Consider the following 24,899-nt stretch of genomic DNA (forward strand, 5'->3'; position numbering starts at 1 on the left):
TGGGGATGTTCCTTTAAGGAGAGGAGCATGCTGGGATTGGTGATGTGATGGCCATGTGACCAGGAAGTAGTGTCAGCGAAGGACATGCTGTCTGTATGGAGAGGAGAAGGACTGGAATCTGAATGGTGAATGATGAGTGAAGGAGAGGACAGGTAGGCAGAGACACTATAGGATGGCATGTCTGGGAGTGTCACATGGAGGTCTGATAGGGACAGAAACAATATTTATTATTATACAGTATTTATAAAGCTCCAATAGTTCGCTCAGCGCTGTACATTACAAAGGGGGGCAGAACATGTGACAGAACAATACCAATACAATGCAGAACATGAGGGGATCGAGGGCCCTGATCCTTGGAGCTTACAGTCTAGGAGGGAGGGGATGGTGGCACAGGAGGAGATAGCTGTGGGGGATGGAGTGGTAGGAAGAGTGGAGGAGGTCGGCAAGTTAGCAGGGGGTGGGGTAGGCTTCCCTGAAGAGATGGGTTTTCAGGGTGCGCCTAAAGGAGAGGAGAGTAGGTGATAATCTGATGGGTTGGGGCAGGGAGTTCCAGAGGATGGGTGACACCCTGGAGAAGTCCTGGAGGCGGGCATGGGAGGAGGAGACCAGGGAACTAGAGAGAAGGAGGTCTTGTGAGGAGCGGAGTGTGCGTGTTGGGTGGTACTTGGATATTAGGTCGGTGATGTAGTTCGGGGCAGTATGGTGGACGGCTTTGTACATCAGTGTTAGGATTTTGAATTTGATCCGTTGAGCAATCGGAAGCCAGTGGAGGGATTGGCAGAGGGGGGTGGAGGACACTGAGTGGAGGCCAGTGGAGGGATTGGCAGAGGGGGGTGGAGGACACTGAGTGGAGGCCAGTGGAGGGATTGGCAGAGAGGGGTGGCGGACACTGAGTGGAGGCCAGTGGAGGGATTGGCAGAGAGGGGTGGAGGCCAGTGGAAGGATTGGCAGAGAGGGGTGGAGGGATTGGCAGAGGGGGGTGGAGGTCAGTGGAGGGATTGACAGAGAGGGGTGGAGGCCAGTGGAGGGATTGGCAGAGGGGGTGGAGGACAGTGGAGGGATTGGCAGAGGGGGGTGGAGGCCAGTGGAGGGATTGGCAGAGGGGGGTGGCGGAGATGGAGCGGTTGGAAAGGTGAATGAGTCTGGCAGCCGTATTCAGGATGGACTGAAGCGGGGATAGCCAGCGGCGAGGCAGGCCAGTGAGGAGGGAGTTGCAGTAGTCGAGTCGTGATATGATGAGGGAGTGGATGAGCTGTTTAGTGGTTTCTGGGGTTAGGAACGTGCGGATTTTGGCGATGTTGCGGAGGTGGAGTCTGCATGAGGTTGTTAGTGATTGGGGCTGGAAGGATAGGTTGGAGTCCAGAATGACACCAAGTACTCTGACCTGCGGGGCGGGCCTGATGGTGGCGTTGCTGGACGTGATGAAGTCAATGGGGGGTGGGGTCCGGGCTGGGGGGAAGACTAGGAGCTCAGTTTTGGAGAGGTTCAGTTTAAGGAAGTGGAGCGACATCCAGTCTGATATGTCGCTCAGTAGGTGTGTGATTCGGGCGGAGACTGAGGGGGTGAGGTGGGGGGTTGAGAGATAGATTTGTGTGTCGTCAGCATAGAGGTGGTAGTTGAAGCCGTGAGAGTGTATGAGTTGACCAAGGGAGGAGGTGTAGATGGAGAAGAGAAGGGGCCCGAGGACGGAGCCTTGGGGGACCCCAACAGAGAGGGGGAGTGAGGGGGAGGTGGTAGCATTATAGGTAACGCTGAAGGAGCGCTGCGATAGGTAGGAGGAGAGCCAGGAGAGAGCAGAATCTGAGGCCGAGGGAGTGTAGTTTCTTGAGGAGGAGGGGGTGGTCGACAGTGTCGAAGGCCGCGGTTTACAACAAGAAGTCCCATGTATGCAGACCGAGGTAATAATATCACCACACGTGTCATCACACGGCATACATACTGGTGGTAAAAGCTGAACTCTAAGAGAATCAAAGTTTTTATTGCCCCTGCAAGAGTTAACGGCTTGTGTAGTCTGGGGCAGGGGGGCTCCTCGCTGTACAGTACAGGGGCCACATTATACCTTACAAATATTCAATGTTACAAATAAATTACATTTAAATAAATCAAAACATAGTACTTTAAGTTTTTTTTTTCATGGTCAAAAAAATCAGTAAAACAAAGCAAAACATTTACAAATGCACTTGAGCCCATCACTGTCCTCTCTTACATCGGGGTCCCTTTTGGATCAGAGTCCCTCCTTACATCGGGGTCCATCCGTGCATGAAAATCCTCATCAGAGTCTCCTCTTACAACAGGTTCCCCGTCAGAGTCCCCCCTTACATCAGGGTCTGTCCTTGCAAGAGAGTACCATCAGGGTCCCCATCAGAGGCCCCTCCCTTACATCAGGGTTTATCCTTGCATGAGAATCCTCAGCAGAGTCTCCCCTTACAACAGAGTCCCCATCAGGGTACATCCATGCATGATAATCCCCATCAGAGTCCCACCCTTACATCAGGGTCTGTCCTTTCAAGAGAGTACCATCAGGGTCCCCATCAGAGGCCCCCTTTACATCAGGGTCATCCTTGCATGAGAATCCTCATCAGAGTCTCCTCTTACATCATGGTCCCCATCAGAGGCCCCCCTTATATCAGGGTCCATCCTTGCATGAGAATCCTCATCATGGTCTCCCCTTACAACAGGGTCCTCATTAGGGTCCATCCTTGCATGAGAATCCCCATCTCAGTCTCTCCTTACAAAAGGGTCCAATATCAGGGTCCATCCTTGCATGAGAATCCTCATCAGAGTCCCCCTTACATCAGGGTCTGTTCTTGCATGGTTGAACCCATCAGAGTCCCTCCTTCCATCAAGGTCCCCCCTTATATCTGAGTCCAACTGACATCAGGGTCCATCCTTGCATGAGAGCCCCCTCCCTTCCATCAGGGTCCTCATCCAAGTCCTCCTTACATCAGGGCCTCCTTTGCATCAGAGTCCCCCTTATATCAGAGTCTAACTTACATTAGGGTCTATCCTTAAATGACACTCCCTTCTTACATCAGGGTTATTATTAGAGCCCCCCTTATATCAGGGTCCCCTTCAGAGTCCCCCATTACACCAGCATCTCCTCTTACATCAGTGGTTTGGATAAAATCCTGCAGCGGGCCATATTTGGCCCATGGGCTGTAGTTTAGAGACCTCTACTCTAGGGGGCGGTAATGGTGGCCTCTCACGCTTTTATTGATCTATAGTTGACAGCCCATTTGACTGATATGCCATACACAGGGAGGTGGATTTCATACAATCATACGTTATCAATCACATCTCGGTTTCTACCATTTGATCCTTCATCATGGCGAAATGAATTCCAATTGTATTCATGAACAAAGTATCTCAGTGCTGCTGATCAATGGAAAACGAACAGTGCTATTGTTTTAATAGTTAAATTGTTTGTTTTTTGTTGTGTTTTTTTCCTTTTTTACGTGTGTTATGGAAAAATGTAAAAATAAAATCCGAATAAAAAGAAAACAAACAATTTTTCATCCTGGCTGATCAACTCCGTTTGATGGAATCCAAAGTCAATCATGTCTAAATCGATCAGAAGTTATGGCTATTGGATTGTTTGGATTGAATTGCACAGCAATAGGTTAATAAAATCCAAGCTTGTATCACCAACATTAGAGCACTTTTACTTACCTGATCCCTCCAAACTCCACTCAGTTGCTGGAGCAGACTGTATCTCTGTGTCCTCATGTCCAGTGCAAGGCTATAGACCCTGCATTAGTCTTGGTGACATCAGAGGACCTTAGACCTCCAGAGCACAGGGGAGAGGAGGCTGCAGGGAGCAGTCAAACATAACAGAGGAACCTGTGGGAGGATTAGGTAAGTAATCTGCTTTAGATTCAATTCACAGGGCCAAAAAGCAGAGGACAGTTTTCTGTGTTCAGAGGCGGCCACATTGGATGAGTGTCGCATGAATGTGACTTGGGTGCAACTTTGATGTGACTATGATGCTACTTTGATGATACTTGCATGCCAGAGAACATATAGTTGCATCAAAGTCTCATTACATGAACAGAACTGTCATACTTTCCTATTAGCAAAAAAATGTTGCATTAAATTGATTCTAAAGGTTCATTTTTGTTGTAAAATAACAAACATGTCTATACTTACCTACTGTGTGCAGTGCACAGAGCAGCCGGGATCCTCCTCTTGTCGGGTCCCCCGCAGGCTCTCCTGGCTCCTTTTGACTGTCAGGTGCCTCCACAGTAAGCAGCTTACTATGGGGGCACCCTCTACTCATTGTGTCCATTCACACACGGAACTGTGGCTTGGCCCCGCCCCCTCTCCTCATTGGCTGACTAGCTGTGATTGACAGCAGCAGGAGCCAGTGGCTCTCACTGCTGTCTCAACCAGGGAGGAAGCAGAGACCCGGGACAGCCGAGGCTGTTGTTCACATCACTGTATCGCGATGAGGCCCAGGTAAGTATTGTGGGGGGCTGAGGGAGCTGCTGCACACAGAAGTTTTTTTACCTTCATGTATAGAATGTAAAAAATCTTCAACCTGTGCAACCACTGTAAAGTCGCACCAATCCAAAATCACATCAAAGTCATACTTTCCTTTCTATCCTATAAAAAAATGGACTACACGCATTTCTGCCGCATGTCCATTGAAGTCTATTGCACCAAAAACGCACCGTGTTGCATTTAAAAAAGTCCTTGACCCTTTCCAAAAAAGCAACAGCTAAAAAAAACACATAGATGTGAACAGGTCCCATAGGAAATCATGCAAAATGCACCAAAAAACACATGGTGTGAACCAGGCCTAAAGCTGGAGCACGCATAATCGGGCGCAGTTGTGCTTAGTATCCAATTGGCTTCTAATTGTAGCTTGTTCAATTCAACTGTTAGAATAGACTGCATGCCCTCCTATGAAGGCGACTTTCCTTTCTTCTACGTTAACATGGTTTCACCCATTGAAGGCTGAGAGGTTAATATTAACATTTGCTCCACAGTTCTCAGTAATAGAATCTATGGGCTAAAAGGTACAACATAAAAAAGTCAAACATTAAAGTCTTCCACTTGCATGCTAACAATGATTACCACAAATCACACTCGCTCTCATTATATTGAATCTTTGATATCCACTGTAACTTAATCCCACCAACCAAGAAGCAATGGGTTAATCTTCCAAATAATGTGAACTTGTTTCAAACCCACATCCTTTCCCGGAGCACATAACCCAATCAGACCTTTGTTCTTATGTGGAAATGTTGCATAAAAAAACTTTTTTTTAACATAAACATTAACCACAAGCCTACAGGGCACTTCTACCCCCTTCCTGCCTATAGGGGACTTCTACCCCCTTCCTGCCTACAGGGGACTTCTACCCCCTTCCTGCCTACAGGACACTTCTACCCCTTCCTGCCTACAGGACACTTCTACCCCCTTCCTGCCTACAGGGCACTTCTACCCCCTTCCTGCCTACAGGACACTTCTACCCCTTCCTGCCTACAGGGCACTTCTACCCCTTCCTGCCTACAGGGCACTTCTACCCCCTTCCTGCCTACAGGGCACTTCTACCCCCTTCCTGCCTACAGGGCACTTCTACCCCCTTCCTGCCTACAGGGCACTTCTACCCCCTTCCTGCCTACAGGACACTTCTACCCCTTCCTGCCTACAGGGCACTTCTACCCCTTCCTGCCTACAGGGCACTTCTACCCCCTTCCTGCCTACAGGGCACTTCTACCCCCTTCCTGCCTACAGGACACTTCTACCCCCTTCCTGCCTACAGGGCACTTCTACCCCCTTCCTGCCTACAGGGCACTTCTACCCCCTTCCTGCCTACAGGACACTTCTACCCCCTTCCTGCCTACAGGGCACTTCTACCCCCTTCCTGCCTACAGGGCACTTCTACCCCCTTCCTGCCTACAGGGCACTTCTACCCCCTTCCTGCCTACCGGGCACTTCTACCCCCTTCCTGCCTACCGGGCACTTCTACCCCCTTCCTGCCTACCGGGCACTTCTACCCCCTTCCTGCCTACAGGGCACTTCTACCCCCTTCCTGCCTACAGGACACTTCTACCCCCTTCCTGCCTACAGGGCACTTCTACCCCCTTCCTGCCTACAGGGCACCTCTACCCCCTTCCTGCCTACAGGGCACCTCTACCCCCTTCCTGCCTACAGGGCACCTCTACCCCCTTCCTGCCTACAGGGCACCTCTACCCCCTTCCTGCCTACCGGGCACCTCTACCCCCTTCCTGCCTACCGGGCACTTCTACCCCCTTCCTGCCCAGGCCAATTTCCAGCTTTCAGCGCTGTCACACTTTGAATGACAATTGCGCAGTCATGCAACACTGTACCCATATGAAATTTTTATCATTTTTTTGACACAGAGCTTTATTTTGGTGGTATTTAATCACCTCAGGGTTTTTAATTTTTACTTAAACCAAAAACCACTGAAAATTTTGAAAAAAACATAACTTTTTTTCTTAGTTTTTGTTATACAATTTTGTAAATAAGTGATTTTTCCCCTTCACTGATGTGCGCTAATGAGGCTGCAGTGATGGCCACTGATAAGATGCACTGATGGACACTGATAGGTGGCACTGATGAGGAGGCACTGGTAGGTGGCACTGATGGGCATTGACAGGAAGCACTGATAGGCGGCACTGATAGATGGCACTGAGTGGCAGCACTGATTGGCATTGATAGGTAGCACTGACTGGCACTGATGGGTGACACTGAAAGGCAGCTCAGATGGGCACTAATATGTGGTACTGATGTGCACTGGTAGGCACTGATATGTGGCATGGATGGACACTGACAGGTGGCACTTCTGGGGCCACACTGATCATCAGTGCCCTGATGATCAATGTACATGTCCCCTCCGCGGAATGCCGATTATCCGCTCTCCTCTCGAGAGGAGAGAAATGTCGATAACCAGCATTTCCCCGTTTACATGTGATCAGCTGTGATTGGGCACAGCTGATCACATGACTGAGCCGACATCTTCGGCTCTTTCTGTGGATCGGTGATCCGCTGTGTCCGAGGGACACAGCGCACCGCTGATCGCCGCGCACTCCCTGAGCCGTGCATGCGTGGTGAGAATGGAAGGACGTCATATGACGTCCTATCGGAACGAGAGAACCACCTTGCGCTCATCAGTGGACTATATGGCGGGCAGGAGGTGGTTAAAAACCCTGCTTAGATTGGAAAGGTGTGTACATCGGTAGGGGTCCTGAGTAAGGGTGGCTTGCGGCAGGTGTATCATAACAGTGATGGCCGGGTAGTGATTTAGAGCCACTAGGTGTATTTAAACCCAGTGTCCAGGGCTGAAATCTAGGAAATGGGCGCTGCTCTTTGCAAGAGGAAACTATGAACATAATATAGCACATGAATCCCCTTTAACTTCAGTACGCTTATCAGACGGGACCTCTCTGATTACAGACAGTAACATTCTGCAAAACATCACATCAGGGTCTGCGATAGTAAATTATTCATCATCAACTTGTGAGGCAGAAGCTTGCGATTGGTTTTTCAATTCTTCAAGTAGGCAATTCAAATATTCTTCAATAGGAGGCTCATGCTGAGTGCGGCGTGTTCGATGGGTGGTGGAACTTGACTGGACTCTCTAATCTAAATTTTCCTATAAATTTATAATATTACAGATTATGCTTTTCTACAAATATGTCATTGCACCAACACCAGCTGCCATTTTTTTGAAGGTGTCAACAACAGAGTGATTGTGACATGACAATTGTGACATTTTTGAAAGAAACATACCACAGGTGCTTGAGTAGGTGGTTTTCATCAGGAGAAACTGTCTCTGCATTTGTATCTTGGTTTGCTTTACTTTCCGTTCCATTGTCTGAAATACTTGCACACCTTACAATTGCAGGTACGCTTGAGACGGTTCTAGGAAAACATAATCGCATAGAACTTTGAGGATCAGGATTCATGCGTCATTTCTCTACAAACCATAAAGTTTTTTTCAGTGTTTACATTTTTTTATTATAATCAGGTATGGCGTAAACCACAGGACTGCCCTCCAACAATAGCTGATGGAACATTTAAAAAATAGGTTAGATGACTCCAGGATAAGAAGTGATAGAAGGAATCGGGGTGGATTTGATGTAAATCCTAGTTTTCTACATAAAGACTAATTCTTGCTGGTATAACTTTAATATACAAGTAGATGAAGATTTTTAGAATAACAACTTTTCATATTCGTTTTTTTATCCCCAGTTTTATAGGTTAATCATTCATATTTGGACAACTTTTCTGTTGTACTTAGGAAGGAGAAAAATAATCATTACCTTAATAATAACAATTTAAATAGATTTATTCAACTGAAACAATAACATTCCAGCATATGTGATTTGCTTAAACATCCATGTTTGGTAACTAATTTGGCTAAACAAAATATATATATTTGAAGAAACTTAGACTGTCGGCCCCTCCCTCCGCGCACTGTCGGCCCCTCCCTCCGCGCACTGTCGGCCCCTCCCTCCGCGCACTGTCGGCCCCTGCCTCCTCGCACTGTCGGCCCCTGCCTCCTCACACTTCGTTTCACTTTCTTCTTGTGCAGATCTATTCCACTCCAAACAATCAGAAAAATATTGTTTCTATTCTATTCACTGAACTTCTTGAAACTTAGCAGTGAAGGGGTTGATTCTGTATTCATAGGTTTGTAGAAGTTAGGATGAAGGTCTTTTTCTTAGCTCTGTTCATGTTATAACATTTTTGCTGTGAAGAAGAGGCATGTGATCTCCGCTGAGTCACATTCAGTTTTGAGAACTGCAAAAGTAAACCAATCATCTGTGATAATATCTTGTAGGCAGAGAAACTGCCCAATAATCTTACAGAAACCTCTGGAGAGCGACATTGTGAATGGATTCATGGAATTTATTTATCAAACATATACAGCCTTATTCTACATAATTAAAAAATTAATCCTTAATTCATGATGGAATAACCTTTGGATGGTAATATATTTTCCTCAAAAAGCATTTTATTTAAAAAAAATCTGATTTTAAATAAAAAAAAATCCGATTTAAATAAAAAAAAATCCGATTTTCTTTTTTTTTTTAATTTTTTTAAAAAAATCATTGATTTTTATCCACCCTGGAAGGAATACTTTGCAGAAATAGTGAGTGTTGCAGATGATAGCAGCAGGCAATATTATCCATAGATAAATAATAAGATAGTTAAATCTAATCGCCCGTGTGAAAGGAGCTTTACTCAGCATAGATCAAACTGGTTTCATACCTGGAAAAACCATGGATATTAATCTTCGGAGCATTTTTACTCATATACAACTTCCCACAAATTACTCTGTCTCACGAATCCTTGTTTTTTTTAGATGTAGCCAAAGCTTTCGATTCGGTTGATTGGGTTTATATGGCGGCTGTTTTGAAGGTGATGGGGTTTGGACCACACTTCTGTAGATGGATTAACATCCTTTATAAATCACCATTGGCACAAATTAATTTGGGGGGAGCCCTTTCGGATCGGTTTCCCATTGGTAGGGGGATGAGACAACGATATCCCCTCTCTCCAGCCTTATTTGCATTAATCATGGAACCCATTGCTCAGGCTGTCCGTAATAATCCTCTCATTAAAGGAATCCCAGAGGGCCCCACCACAGAGAAGGTAGCACTGTATGCCAATGATTTCGTCTTATTTCCTAATGACCCCATGCCTTCCCTTGAGGAAGCACTTAATTTAATCTCCTTTAACTCCTTTTACCTCTTATCCGGCTTGAAGGTTAACTGGGATAAGTCACAAATTTTACCCATAGACCATAAAGCACAGGATCTAGTAGACCCAGAGTTGTCTTTAGATTGAACTTTCTCTGCTAAATATTTGGGGGAGGTGGTTTCTCCCCGGATCTCTGATTATTGCTTCTTGAACCTCTTAACCCTATTGCAAAAAGCAAAGCAATGCTTGACCGCTTAGGCACCCCTTCCCCCCTCTCTCATAGGAAAAATAAATCTTAAAATGAAACTGCTCCCTTCTTTTTTGTACATTTTACACCATGTTCTGGTATGGATCCCAAGGAAATATTGTAAATAATTTGATTTGGCCATGTCCTCCTTTATTTGGGACTCTGGACAGTCCAGGTTTAAACTGGCTACCCTCCAGTGGCCCTGGACACAGCGGCTACCCTCCAGCGTGCCCTAGGTTATATACCTACTATATTGCTGCTCTGCTTATAACTGGCTGGTGGCGGATGAGAGCAATGCTGCTGTGGTGCTTGAGGTTCCACATCTTGGTTCCTTTTGAGGCATTGAAAAACCTGCAATATAAAGGGGCTTTGGTTCCTTACCCATTTCCACGAAATCACTTTTTTTTTAAGGCTTGACAATTGTATCATCCTGCCAACCCAAACCAGTGGTCACCACACACGTCTTTGTGGCTGAATCCCCATCTTAATGAATTCTACAGATGTCCAGATCCTAATGTCTGGGCGTCTAAAGGGATCAAATATCTTCCACAAATTTGTGAGGTTTTCAGGTATCTCCAACTACGTAATGCATTCCAGCAGCAGTTTGGTAACTAACCCATGTCTTTAGAGATGTCAGGACTTGAATGTTTATTGCATACAGACGATTTGGTGAAATCATTGTCTAGTATATATAAATTTCTGTTACTGACGGTTCATGAAAGCCTAGATAGGCTGCTCTCCTGCTGGTAGGAGGAGGTACCTGAGCTAGATACTGAGGATTGGAAGTACATCTGGGAGTATCTCATGCAGTCATTGGTGTCAACTAGAGATCGCTTAGTCCGGTTTAAAATACTACATAGAATATATTTCACCCCCGAAAAACTCCATAGGATTTATCCCTCCCCCTCCGCTACATTTTGGCATTGCCCCGAAGATCCAGTGACATTCCTACATGTGTTTTGGGATTGCCCAGCAATTTAATCTTTTTGCTTGGAGGTAACTCCATGTACAAAGTCAGTAATGATGATCTCTGTACCCTAAAGGTGGATGTATGCATGTTAGGTTTAGTCCTCGTCTAGCCATGGCTGGAGCTATGAGAACTTTGCTGGGATTACTAATTTTTTATGCATGTAAAGTAATTCTTCTCAAATGGAAGTCTCCACAAGCTACATCTGATTTCTGGAAGCATATAGTTAACAAAATGATCCCATTGTATAAATTTGTTTGAGTCAAGAGGTTGTCCACACAAATTTGGTAAAATCTGGGATATGTGGCTAGACGCAAGAGACTCCGTGGCTTCTGTGGACTTTTGCATTTCCTAGACCTTTTGCGGTAATATCGTGCGACATGAAAAATTGGAACTACAACTATTTTATTCTTTAGGGTCTCTGCTTTCATAAAATATATAATAAAAATAAGCGAAATGAGTGAGCGCACAGAACAAATAAGCTGCTAGCATAAATGGATAAAACCCCTTAATCCTCAAAAATCCATAAAACAAATATGCAGCGCTATAAATAAAGTGACTAAGTGCAAAAAGGTGCAAAATTAGACTGCGCAATAATAGTGAAATCCAAAAAATATTGTCAATGAGGTGACGAGTGCAAATGTGAATGGATGAACATACATCAATCAATATAGTGACAAAGATGATAGTGATCAACTATAAACCATATAGAATAAATATAAATGAATCAATATCATAAAAATTATGAAACTCAATATAGTGCTTTCAAAAATAGTCCAGTAAACTTGTGAATGGATGAGAACGAATACTAATCAATATGATGCTCCGAATCATAACAGCACTTTCAGCGACATAATAGTTCGGTGCAGGTGACTTGTGGTAAAGAAATGAGGTATGTTTGCACTCACCGGAAGCGCAAGTTAAATGCACATATAATATTAATAATCTCCTGGAGGACCCTGGTGGTCATCATGGATCTGGTCACAGACTGGGGGGGCTCCACTGGCACACACACAACGGAAGCACTCCAGACCTCGCAGCAAAACCAATCCGGCATACAGGGATAGCTCCTTACACGATTCCAACCACTGTGCACCGACTGTGCCAAATGGCACACCACCTTAAATGGCTCAGAATCAAGCCACCAAACAGAGGTATTTGATAGTGTAGTACGTTTATTGGCACAGTATCCCAAAAAAATTAGGGAGAATAAAATATCCAGCTTACATGCAGAAATTCGAAGATGGCCTCCCGACCAACATGCGGCCTCGGCGGTGTGACGTCAGCGTGGCAAGGATCCGCACTGATGCGTTTCTTGCGAAAGCACGTTCTCAAAGGGACCAAGAGGAACCCAGGACTCGCTGCACCAGTGTAGGGTCTGACAATGGGTCCAAGGATTTCATCCCAATACCTAATGGCAGTCAGGGTGCCATTGTCTAGCCTGCAGAGGTCTGTGCATCCCTCCATGGATATGCCTTTCCAGACCATCACTGACCACCACCAAAACGGTCATGCTGAACAATTTTACAGGCAACATAATGTTCTCCTTGGCTTCTCCAGACCCTTTCACGTCTGTCACGTGCTCTGGGTGAACCTGCTCTCATCTGTGTAAAGCACAGGGTGCCAGTGGCGACCTGCCAATTCTGGTGTTCAATGGCTGTCAGGGCAGGAGCCGAGGAACGGACAGGCAGGCCTAACAATGTAACGCACTGGCTGACGACAACCACCACCCACAGACCGAAGTCCCTCAGGGCGCGGAGTCTAAGTCCCAGGCTGCCCTTCACCAGGGCCCCTGATGGTGGGGATGGACTTGACGCAGCCAGGAACCAGGTCACGGCCCCCGAGACACCTCAGCTGCGGTAATGGCCGCCGCCAATGGCGTGTAGCTGGTGGAAGAAACAAAAGAGTAGTCAGACAGGCCGGGGTCAACAACAACAGGACAAAACAGTACAGGACAGCAGATGAGAATCACAGGTCACGAGCCGGGTTAGCAACAGAGGGTCAGATCAAAGGAGAATACAAAGCATAGTCAAGTCACAAGCCGAATCAGAATACCAGGAGAGTCACGAGAGTCAGAACAGAGTAATAGTGACACAAGACACAAGTGCAAAGAGCATGTGCGGGCCACAGGCTTATATGTCATCAGCCACGCCCCTCTGGGGGGTGGACCTCAGAGACCTGAAGGCATAAAAAGGATTCCCATCATGCACAGCAGAATCCAAGATGGACGCCAGCACATGGAGTAACATAACCTCAGGAAAAAGGTAGGACCTTGACAATGGCAAATGCAAGTCAAGTTTGTTTCTGATTGTTTGGCCAGAGACATTCCCACCAGTGGCCTGCTGGAGGTCATTTTGTAGGGCTCTGGCAGTGCTCATCCTGTTCCTCCTTGCACAAAGGAGCAGATACTGGTCCTGCTGATGGGTTAAGGACCTTCTATGGCCCTGTCCAGCTCTCCTAGAGTAACTGCCTGTCTCCTGAAATCTCCTCCATGCTCTTGAGACTGTGCTGGGAGACACATTAAACCTTCTGGCAATGGCATGTATTGATGTGCCATCCTGGAGGAGTTGGACTGCCTGTGCAAGCTCTGTAGGGTCCAGGTATGGCCTCATGCTACCAGTAGTGACACTGACCCTAGCCAAAATGCAAAACTAGTGAAAAACAGTCAGCAAAGACGAGTAGGGAAAAAATGTCAGTGACCTCCACCTGTAAAACCATTCCTGTTTTGGGGGTCGTCTCATTGTTGCCCATCTAGTGCACCTGTTGTTAATTTTATTAACATCAAAGCAGCTGAAACTGATTAACAACCCCATCTGCTACTTAACTGACCAGATCAGTTTAATTGACTTGATGCTATACTCTGATTAAAAAGTGTTCCTTTAATTCCGTTGAGCAGTGTATATAGAGATATTTAATTCTGCTAGCATCTCTTCACAGTGCACTTACTAGTATGAACAAAGGCATATCAGCACTCCTCATGTGGAAGTTTGTCAGAAATTGATAAGATAGTTTCCACTTTTATCTCCTGCATCTTGTTTACAGTAGCACTTTTCTCCACACTGGTGTCACAGGGCTCATGGTTCCTGCTTGTTATGCACTTCAGAGGATCATTTGTTTCTTGAAGGTTGTTAACCCAATAATTTGCCCCAGAGCTGTTTTTCTATTTCCCTTACACATGGCTGTGTATGCTTCCATAATGAAACTTATCAGGGTGGATTTGATTTCAATCACTAGTCAGTAAGGCTGGATGTAAATCCTAGTTTTCTACATAAAGACTAATTCTTGCTGGTATAACTTTAATATACAAGTAGATGAAGATTTTTAGAATAACAACTTTTCATATTAGTTTTTTTATCCCCAGTTTAATAGGTTAATCATTCATATTTGGACAACTTTTCTGTTGTACTTAGGAAGGAGAAAAATAATCATTTCCTTAATAATAACAATTTAAATAGATTTATTCATCTGAAACAATAACATTCCAGCATCTGTGATTTGCTTAAACATCCATGTTTGGTAACTAATTTGGCTAAACAAAATATATATATTTGAAGAAACTTAGACTGTCAGCCCCTTCCCCCTCACACTGTCGGCCCCTTCCCCCTCGCACTGTCGGCCCCTCCCTCCTCGCACTGTCGGCCCCTCCCTCCTCGCACTGTCGGCCCCTCCCTCCTCGCACTTAGTTTCACTTTCTTCTTGTGCAGATCTATTCCACTCCAAACAATCAGAAAAATATTGTTTCTATTCTATTCACTGAACTTCTTGAAACTTAGCACTGAAGGGGTTGATTCTGTATTCATAGGTTTGTAGAAGTTAGGATGAAGGTCTTTTTCTTAACTCTGTTCATGTTATAACATTTTTGCTGTGAAGAAGAGTCCTGTGATCTCCGCTGAGTCACATTCAGTTTTGAGAACTGCAAAAGTAAACCAATCATCTGTGATAATATCTTGTAGGCAGAGAAACTGCCCAATAATCCTACAGAAACCTCTGGAGAGCGACATTGTGAATGGATTCATGGGATTTATTTACCAAACAAATTAAACATATACAGCCTTATTCTACATAATTAAAAAACTAATCTTTATTTCATGATGGAATAACCTTTTGGATGGTAATATATTTTCCTCAAAAAGCATTTTATTTAAAAAAAATTCCGATTTAACAAAATCCGATTTAAATCAACAAAATCAGATTTTTTTTTTTTTTTTTTTTTTAAATCATTGATTTTTATCCACCCTGAAACTTACACACATTCCCCAAGTTCTGGGACAAATTGCTCTGAAAAGTGAGCAGCCTATTTGCTTTTAGTAGACTAAAGCCAGCCATAGATGGATCAAATGTTCTTTTCAGCAGGGACAGGCCAAGGTTTGATACAGGCAAGCTGATTGTACTCTAGTCGATCCATCAACCAGCCTGTCAGATTTTTATCATTCAATTACTGGTCTTGGCTACAGCCGCTAGAAGTATTCCTATTCTGCCAGTCAGGAAAGCCGGCATCAGAGGTACAAGGATGCATATTGAGGAGCACCTGGGACAAATGAGCATATCACTTAATAGAATCACAATGGAATGCACTAGAAAACCTAAATTAAGGCTTGCGTCTCCTTACAGCACCAAGAACTGCCATTTTTAGTGCCATTAGGAAATGCTAGTGTCTATCAAGCCTTATGGTGTAAGTAAAATGAAATAGTGAATTAACCTCCCTGGCGGTCTGATTATGTCCATATTTCTGTGCTCAAAGCGGTACATTTTTTTGCATGGAAATATGTTGTGTTTTTTTATTGTAGGCTGTAATTCTTAGGAATAACTCACTGAAATCTGTCCGAACAAGAGTCTAGTAAACATCCCGGGGATGATAACACTTGAAACACGAAATCATAAATTATAATTTAATAAATAATCATAAAAAATAATATAATAATAATAAATTTAATTCAATAATATAATCAATCCGAAAACACTGAAATTTGAAATAGAGCGCCAAGTTCACACATCACTGAGCTCAGTCGCAGAATCGTTTTCAGTGTCTGATGAGGAATTTCCCCCACGAATCATTATCACTCAATTCTGCAAGTGGTTCTGATTTACTATCGCTGTTCTCTAGCCGGTCTAAAACTGCTTTTGACCTAAAGGGACGCTTTTTGGACGCCATGGACTTTTCCCAGTTTCCTGGCAGAAAGAACAGACAAAATGCAGGCAGGGCGCCGGACAAAGCACTCGGGACAAAATGTATGTGAAATGGTTTGATACAGGAATGTTATACTATGTGATTTTAGTGATTTTAGTGAATGTCACTTTTTGTCATTTTCAAATTTCCCGCCGTTCCGTCCCCCGTACGTCCCGACGCTCGCAGGGGACAGAACCCAGATGACAGATGCCGGCATCCGCCGGATTACATTGCCGGGGACACTGCAGGGGGGACATCGCAGGAGCGCAGGACAAGGTAAGTGATCGAGGGATTGCGGAGTAGCGCCGCATGGTAAGCCCGAGTGTAGCTCGGGGGGGGGTTACCGCTTGTGGTACTGAAACTTTACCCCGAGCTACACTTGGGAATACCGCCAGGTGGGATAACACCCTACACCCTAAACAACCCAGGGAGCCCTGTTGCACTTGCCTCCATGGATTTAGCTATCGCTGCCCACACAGCCAGTGCAGTGGTCCTGGGATCAGACAGCTCCACTCTTCTTCCTCTTCTTTCATTACCTCTTCTTGACCCACTATATCTGAAAGATGGCTACAGTGCAGCTGTCCAATTCTGGGAGAACATCCATGGACATTCTCCAACGTGCTCACCTCCCACGCACGCCCTGGGGCGTGCATCAGGCGCACTCTGTGACCGCTGTGTCTTTTGGACACAGCTGATCGCAGTAAAGTGCCAATCACAGCGGCCCTTTACCATGTGATCATTTGTGTCCAATTGCAGCTGATCACATATAAATAGACTGGCTGGTTATCGACATTTCCTTTCCTCAAGTGCTGTGTCTGTGTGAGGAAAGGAGAGCTGATAACTGGCCAATCTGACAGGACACAGTGAGTACGTTGTTTACACTCGTAATCAGGGCACTGATCATCAGTGCAGCTTCTCAGTGCTGCCCATCAGCACGCCTCAGTGAAGAAAAAAATGACTTATTTGTAACATTTTATAACCAAAAATAATTTTTGGTCTTTTCTATTTGTTTAGAGAAAAAACTCAGTGGTGATTACCGTATTTTTCACTCCATAAGACGCACCTGACCATAATACTCACCTAGGTATTAGAGGAGAAAAACAAGAAAAAAAATATTCTGAACCAATGGACTGCGGACAGTACAGGAGATGACCAGAGACTGCGGACAGTACAGGAGATGACCAGAGACTGCGGACAGTACAGGAGATGACCAGAGACTGCGGACACAGTACAGGAGATGGACCAGAGACTGCGGACACAGTACAGGAGATGGACCAGAGACTGCGGACACAGTACAGGAGATGGACCGGAGACTGCGGACACAGTACAGGAGATGACCGGAGACTGCGGACACAGTACAGGAGATGACCGGAGACTGCGGACACAGTACAGGGGATGACCGGAGACTGCGGACACAGTACAGGGGATGACCGGAGACTGCGGACACAGTACAGGGGATGACCGGAGACTGCGGACACAGTACAGGGGATGACCGGAGACTGCGGACACAGTACAGGGGATGACCGGAGACTGCGGACACAGTACAGGGGATGACCGGAGACTGCGGACACAGTACAGGGGATGACCGGAGACTGCGGACACAGTACAGGGGATGACCGGAGACTGCGGACACAGTACAGGGGATGACCGGAGACTGCGGACACAGTACAGGGGATGACCGGAGACTGCGGACACAGTACAGGGGATGACCGGAGACTGCGGACACAGTACAGGGGATGACCGGAGACTGCGGACACAGTACAGGGGATGACCGGAGACTGCGGACACAGTACAGGGGATGACCGGAGACTGCGGACACAGTACAGGGGATGACCGGAGACTGCGGACACAGTACAGGGGATGACCGGAGACTGCGGACACAGTACAGGGGATGACCGGAGACTGCGGACATAATACAGATGGCCAGAGACTGCAGACCTTTGGGGAGGGAGGGGGAGCGGGTACCTGAATTTGAAAGGTACCCGCTCCCACTTCCGCGGAGTTGTCCTTCCTTCTTCCCGTGGGGGCTTCTGTGACAGCCGGGTGCCCACTGCGCATGCGCGAGAAGCGCTGCGCTTTGTGAATGGCCCGGAGCCTTCTGGGACCTGTCGTGTCCCAGAAGACACCGGACCATTCACAAAACGCAGTGCTTCTCGCGCATGCGCTGTGGGCACCCGGCTGTCACAGAAGCCGCCGCAGGAAGACTGCAGCGCTGGAGCGAGGAACAGGTAAGGTCCTGCAGGAGAGAAGAGCTGAGCGGCCGGCCCAGTATTCTGACATGGTGGCGGCAGAAATACCGGACCGGCCGCTTTACATTCGCTCCATAAGACGCACTGACATTCCCCCCCTTTTTTGGGGGGAAAAAAGTGCGTCTTATGGAGCGAAAAATACCGCCAAAAGAAAAAGCTACCACCAAAAAAGCTCTATCTGTTTCACAAAATTATAAAAATGTTATTTGGGTACAGTGTTGCATGACTGACTAATTGTTATTCAAAGTGTGACAGCACTGAAAGCTGAAAATGGTCCTGGACAGGAAAGGGGTGAAAGCGCTCGGTATTGAAGTGGTTAAAGGGATCGTAAACTCCGCTTTTACCCTCCGCTTATAAAGATTACCTCTAGGTAAAGTGAATATCTCCTAAATGTGCACCATTTCAGAGATATTCACCGGTAACGTCACCGGCGCATGTGCTCTGAAGAAACAGAATACTCGTCATCCTTTCAGAGCTCTGTGCTGCGGCCATGACTCCCGTACGCATGCATAGGAGTGACGTCATCGCGGCTCGGCCATTCAAATTGCATGTGAACATGGAAGGAAGACCGGGTGAGTTTGGAAGCCCTGTCAGCGGTAACAGCGCCCTGCTAGAGGGCTTTGTTTCAAGGTAGGTCTTTCGTGATGTGCTAGTATGAGATCGGCTGTCCGTACATCAGGATTAACACACGACAACGTTGTCATATTGTTTTACTGTGTAAGGTGGAGGGAATTTTGCCTTTTTGATATTTGGTATCTTTCAATAAATACATTGTTTTTAAGCCACAGATTTGTTCTCTTGAGGACTTCTTATCTAGTGGGGTCTTTACTCACATGTTTGTTTTTTTGTAATCCGTTAGTTTGGTCCTGAGGACACCACTGCTTACCTTGGGTGAGTTGGCATAACAATGTATCTGCATATATTCTGCAGTGGATCCGTTTTTATACATCAGGATTAATCTATACATATATATATATGTCCTGTCTGTCTGTCTGTCTGTCTGTCTGTCTGTCTGTCTGTCTGTCTGTCTGTCTGTCTGTCTGTCTGTCTGTCTGTCTGTCTGTCTGTCTGTCTGTCTGGTTGGGATCGAAAGTTTGGGCACCCCAGCTAAAAATTTGTATTAATGTGCATAAAGAAGCCAAGGAAAGATGGAAAAATCTCCAAAAGGCATCAAATTACAGATTAGACATTCTTATAATATGTCAACAAAAGTTAGATTTTATTTCCATCATTTACACTTTCAAAATAACAGAAAACAAAAAAATGGCGTCTGCAAAAGTTTGGGCCCCCTGCAGAGTTAATATCTTGTACTGCCCCCTTTGGCAAGTATCACAGCTTGTAAACGCTTTTTGTAGCCAGCCAAGAGTCTTTCAATTCTTGTTTGAGGTATCTTTGCCCATTCTTCCTTACAAAAGTCTTCCAGTTCTTTGAGATTTCTGGGCTGTCTGTCACGCACGGCTCTTTTAAGGTCTATCCATAGATTTTCAATGATGTTGAGGTCAGGAGATTGTGAAGGCCATGGCAAAACCTTCAGTTTACGCTTCTTGATGTAATCTCCCGTGGATTTCGAGCTGTGTTGAGGATCATTATCCATTTGTAGAAGCCATCCTCTCTTTAACTTCAGCTTTTTCGATCCCCACTGTATATACCATAGTTTGTGGACCCTATAACTTTCCGACAAACTAAATAATATACACTGATTTGGGTTATGTTCACCAAAGAAATGTAGCAGAATACATTTTGAGCTTAATTTATGAAGAGAGGTTTTTTATTTGCAAATATTTATAACAAAAACGAAGAAATGCTTTTTTTTTTTTTTTTTCACTTCAAAGAGTCTTTTTTTTTGTTTGTTTAGCAAAAAATAAATAACCCAGTAGTGATTAAATACCATGAAAAGAAAGCTCTATTTGTGTGAAAATAATGAAAAAATGTCATATGGGTACAGTGTTGCATGACCGCGCAATTGTCATTTAAAGTGCTACAGCTCTGAAAGCTGGAAATTGGCCTGGGCAGGAAGGGGGTGAAAGTGTCCGGTATTGAAGGTGGCCAGCGGTGACAGTTTACATGTGTAAGTTAGCTGAGTTAAAACCTGGTAAGGTAGAACTATGGGAACTGCCATTTATGACTTGTCACACCTGTGGATGCGCATTTTAGTACATTTTTAACACCCATCAATGCAAGTTGAGGCATGTTTTTTTTTTTTTTAAAGTATTTTTTATTGCAGCAATTTATCGCATGTTAACCAACTCAATTTTTATTTATCCTTAGATACAGAGTCTCAGTGATTGCTGCCACTTTGCTGCCACCTACAATTGTGGACATTTGTATCTAACGTGAAGTAATTGTGAGTATTATTTATTGCTAAACGTTACAAACCCCAATTTTGTCATTCCTGCCACCCTAAGATTTTCTGGTTTATAATGCAGGAGTAGATGAAAGAGGAGATCTATGCAGACAGCATACACTTTTTTTCATTTTTATAACATCAGCGTTGTAATTGCTACTGCCAGGTACACATTTACAGGCTCACTCACAGCTGAGACGAATAAAAGGAGCAATACAGCAGCAATGCACTGTAAAGCAAACAGGCAGTTGAGCGTCCCCACCAAAAGCCTACTATGCAGCCCGTGGAGGCTTTAGGTCTTGGCCATGGCAGATTTACTGGGGCACAGGGGCGGACTGACCATTTGGAAACTCGGGCACTGCCCGATGGCCCAGGGTCAGTAGGGGGCCCCATGAGATGCCCCTGGTACCTTTTTAATAGGCTTTTTTGAGTTTGGGTAAGGACACAGGGGCTCCATGATCCCCTACTGCCCGGGGGCCCCATGAGTTGTTAGTCCGCCCCTGCTGGGGCATATGATTTGACAGGCAGCAATGCCTCTCAAACTTGCCCATTCAAGTCAATGGGTCCAGGCCACAACTGCTAGCTGCTTGGCCTGCAGTTGCAGCTCATGAGTCCAATAAAAAAGGCAAATAAACAGGCATTCAGGAGGTGACAGGATGACCTCCTGAACAATTGGCAGTGGCTTCTTAGCCGCACTCTGAAAAGGGATCCATTGCAGATCACTTTTTAGAGAAAAAGTATGAACTTAGCCTTATGCAGGATGAGGGGGTTTATCAGCTCTCCTATGTTTGTTGTGTGCTCCGTGGTGTGCTGTGCACAATCCATCTGTCTGTTTTCTGTTTATGTGCAGGACAAAAATAAATAACCTATTAGCACAGTGGTCTCCAAACTGTGGCCTGTGGGATGGATGTGGCCCTTAGTTTGCCTTTTATCCAGCCCTTGGGGGGATACCAGTGGGGACACCAGTGATAGGGCACAATTTCTCACACAGACACCAATGATGGGGCACTATTCCTCCCACAGACACCAGTGATAGGGCACCATTCCTCCAACAGATACAAACAAAGAGGCACCATTCCTCCCACTGATACCAACAATCGGGCACTATTCCACTAAAGCCAATGATGAGGCATTGTTTACCCCCACTGACCACCAAGCCTTAGGCATTGTTTACCCCCCACTGACCACCAAGCCTTAGGCATTGTTTACCCCCCACTGACCACCAAGCCTTAGCCATTGTTTACCCCCCACTGACCACCAAGCCTTAGCCATTGTTTACTCCCACTGACCACCAAGCCTTAGCCATTGTTTACCCCCCACTGACCACCAAGCCTTAGGCATTGTTTACCCCCCACTGACCACCAAGCCTTAGCCATTGTTTACTCCCACTAACCACCAAGCCTTAGCCATTGTTTACCCCCCACTGACCACCAAGCCTTAGCCATTGTTTACCCCCCACTGACCACCAAGCCTTAGGCATTGTTTACCCCCCACTGATGTGGGACATTTTCTACTCTCACTGGTCACACTCTGGCCCCTCTAAAACATGAGGAACAGCAAACTGGCCCTTTGTTTAGAAAGTTTGGAGACCCCCTGTGTCTACATTTAAAAAAAAAACAAAAAACATTTCACACAAGTAGAATATTAAAACCAAAGATATATGTACAGACTTTGGTATGTTTATGTATAACAGGCATGCTCACTGTACAAGTGAAGGCATAGCAGCTAAGCTTTTTCTGAGCTCAACAATAGGAATTCTCACAAATTGGGCTTCTAACAGGGGAGGAGCTGACAGGAAGACGTGGAAGAAGTACAGAGGGGACAATTCAGACTGGGAGAGGAATGGGGAGCACTCTGGGACAGCTGGGGCTTTATTGCGCTGCGCAGCACATATGTGAGCATAATTACAAGAAGGGAGAAGACAGGGTTGGTCTCATCAATGTGCTTCTCCGTCATTGGTCCGAAAGTGGCTGGGTTGGCTATGCAGTGCAGAAGAGGAGGCTGAACAGTTATAAATCCTTTGGCACACACACAATTTACATGAAATAAAACCTGTATTAGACTGTTTGCCTGGAGTTTAGCTTTAAAAAACAAAATATTCAGAAATGTACATAACGTTATGCACATTAAGTGCCTTGCATGTAGAATTTGTTACCAATAAGAACACCACAATATTTCCTAACATGACATTTAGTCCAGTACACTGTGCATCTTATTTTGTGTAAATGAGATCTTTGTAGTGATTGTTCTTTATCATTCCTTCTTTTTTCATGTAGCAAGTTTACTTTCACCAGCAGTTCAGCAAGGATTCTGACATCTGATCCACTATTAAAAGGAAAATTGATAAATCTGTATGTGCAATTCAGCATGAAAAAGCACAGCGATTCTGTCGAATGGGCGTGCTAGAAAACCACCATCCTACCTGCATCTGATCCATTGGCTGCCAGCGCTGATCAGTGTGTTCTGGCGGGGGGTCCCCTGTTAGAACACAAAGGCACAGAATTTACTCATTTACACTGTGACTGGGAGATGCCTAATAATAAGTGGCTGAGCCACTCAGTGCCTTCACACCAGAACGCAGTTTGAGAAACCCAAATACGTGTTTCCCGTACCACAATAAAAATGCACTGCAAACGTTCCTCTTCTAATACTTCTGTAAACGTTTGTGTGTGCATGAACACATAGGCTAACATAGAAGTGTAGCTCGGGGTACAATTTGAGTACCAAGACTGGTAACCCCGAGCTACACTCGGCTTACCATGCGGCGTTGCTCAGGGATTCCCTGCAGCACTTACCTTGTCCTTCGCTCCCGCGATGCGTCCCCTGCAGCATCCCCGGCCATCTCCTCCGGCTGATGCCGACATCCGGCTTCTGTGTTCCGGTCCCTGTGACGTCGGGACGTACGGGCGGCGGCGGGAAATTTGAAAATTTTTAAAAATGTAATTTTTTTCAAAACAAATTTTTCATAGTAAAACATTGCGGTTTCAACCCATTTCACATACATTTTGTCCCGAGTGCTTTGTCCGGCGCCCTGCCTGCATTTTGACTGTTCTTTCTGCCTGGAAACTGAGAAAAGTCCATGGCGTCCATAAAGCATCCCTTTACGTCAAAAGCGGTTTTAGATCAGCTAGAGAACAGCGATAGTAAATCAGAACCACTTGCAGAATTGAGTGATAATGATTCGTGGGGGAAATTCCTCATCAGACACTGAAAACGATTTTGCGACTTTGCTCAGCGATGTGCGAATTTGCCTCTGTATTTCAAATTTCAGTGTTTTTGGTTTGATTATATTATTGAATTAAATGTATTATTATTATATTATTATTTTTTATGATTATTTATTAAATTATAATTTATGATTTCGTGTTTCAAGTTTTATCATATCCGGGATGTTTACTAGACTTTTGTTCGGACAGATTTCAGTGAGTTATTCCTAAAAATTACAGCCTACAATAAAAAACTACATATTTCCATGCAAAAAAATGTACCGCTTTCAGCACAAAAAATCGGAAATAATCAGACCGCCGAGGAGGTTAAAGTCCAGTGTGCATGAGCCCTTAAAGTTCCAAAGAATCCTTGAACAGGCTGACCTTGGGGGCCCATTCACAGCTCTTAGTTGGAGGGCTTTGTAGTAGTGTTATATATTAATTTTGATTGGCACAGAAATTCGCTAAGATAATTTTAGTTCTGATGCACTTGTGCTGGAGAACATGTAGAAAAAGGTGCGAATATTTCCTTACCACCCTCAACCTAACGTGAGCAATGGTGCTGCCAAAAGGCTGACAGCTGCTGTGGTTGGATGGGCCTGGATGGTGCACCGAATGGTACTTATAGTGTGTGTGCAGTGTGATCTGAGAGATGAATGCCTAGAACCCAACAGACTTGCATTCAGGGCATTCATTCCTAGACACCCACTACCCTAAATGCTTTCATACCTGTTTATACCATCCACTCGCAGCAGCTATCAGTCTCTCATAGTGTGTGACAGACATAGGGGAAGTGAGCTGAGAAGTGTACTGCGTCCCAGATCATTTTTTTCCACATTTAGAAGTTCCTGCTGTACATGCGTTTAGTTGAGTTTTTTGACAGTGTGCACTCGGAGCTGTGCACCCACATGGCTGTCACATTGGAAGCAGAAACGTAACTTAACCACTTTCCCTCCTGAGGATTTACCCCCCTTAATGACCAGGCCTATTTTTGCTACTCGGCGCTGCACTAATTCAACTGATAATTGCGCGGTCATGCAACGC

General features: G+C 45.3%; 1 long non-coding RNA gene across 1 annotated transcript; it reads left to right on the top strand.

Moving 5' to 3' along the window:
• The first annotated feature begins 48 nt into the window (after positions 1-48).
• Positions 49-23,965, top strand: LOC149441044 (uncharacterized). The gene is made up of 3 exons (XR_016307448.1): positions 49-152; positions 20,574-20,649; positions 22,926-23,965. It is a non-coding gene; the product is annotated as an uncharacterized LOC149441044 (long non-coding RNA).
• Positions 23,966-24,899: the final 934 nt, after the last annotated feature.

The sequence above is a fragment of the Staurois parvus genome, unplaced genomic scaffold (assembly GCF_062004578.1).
Source record: "Staurois parvus isolate SC_StPar_1 unplaced genomic scaffold, SC_StPar_1.0 ptg001034l, whole genome shotgun sequence".
NCBI lineage: Eukaryota > Metazoa > Chordata > Amphibia > Anura > Ranidae > Staurois > Staurois parvus.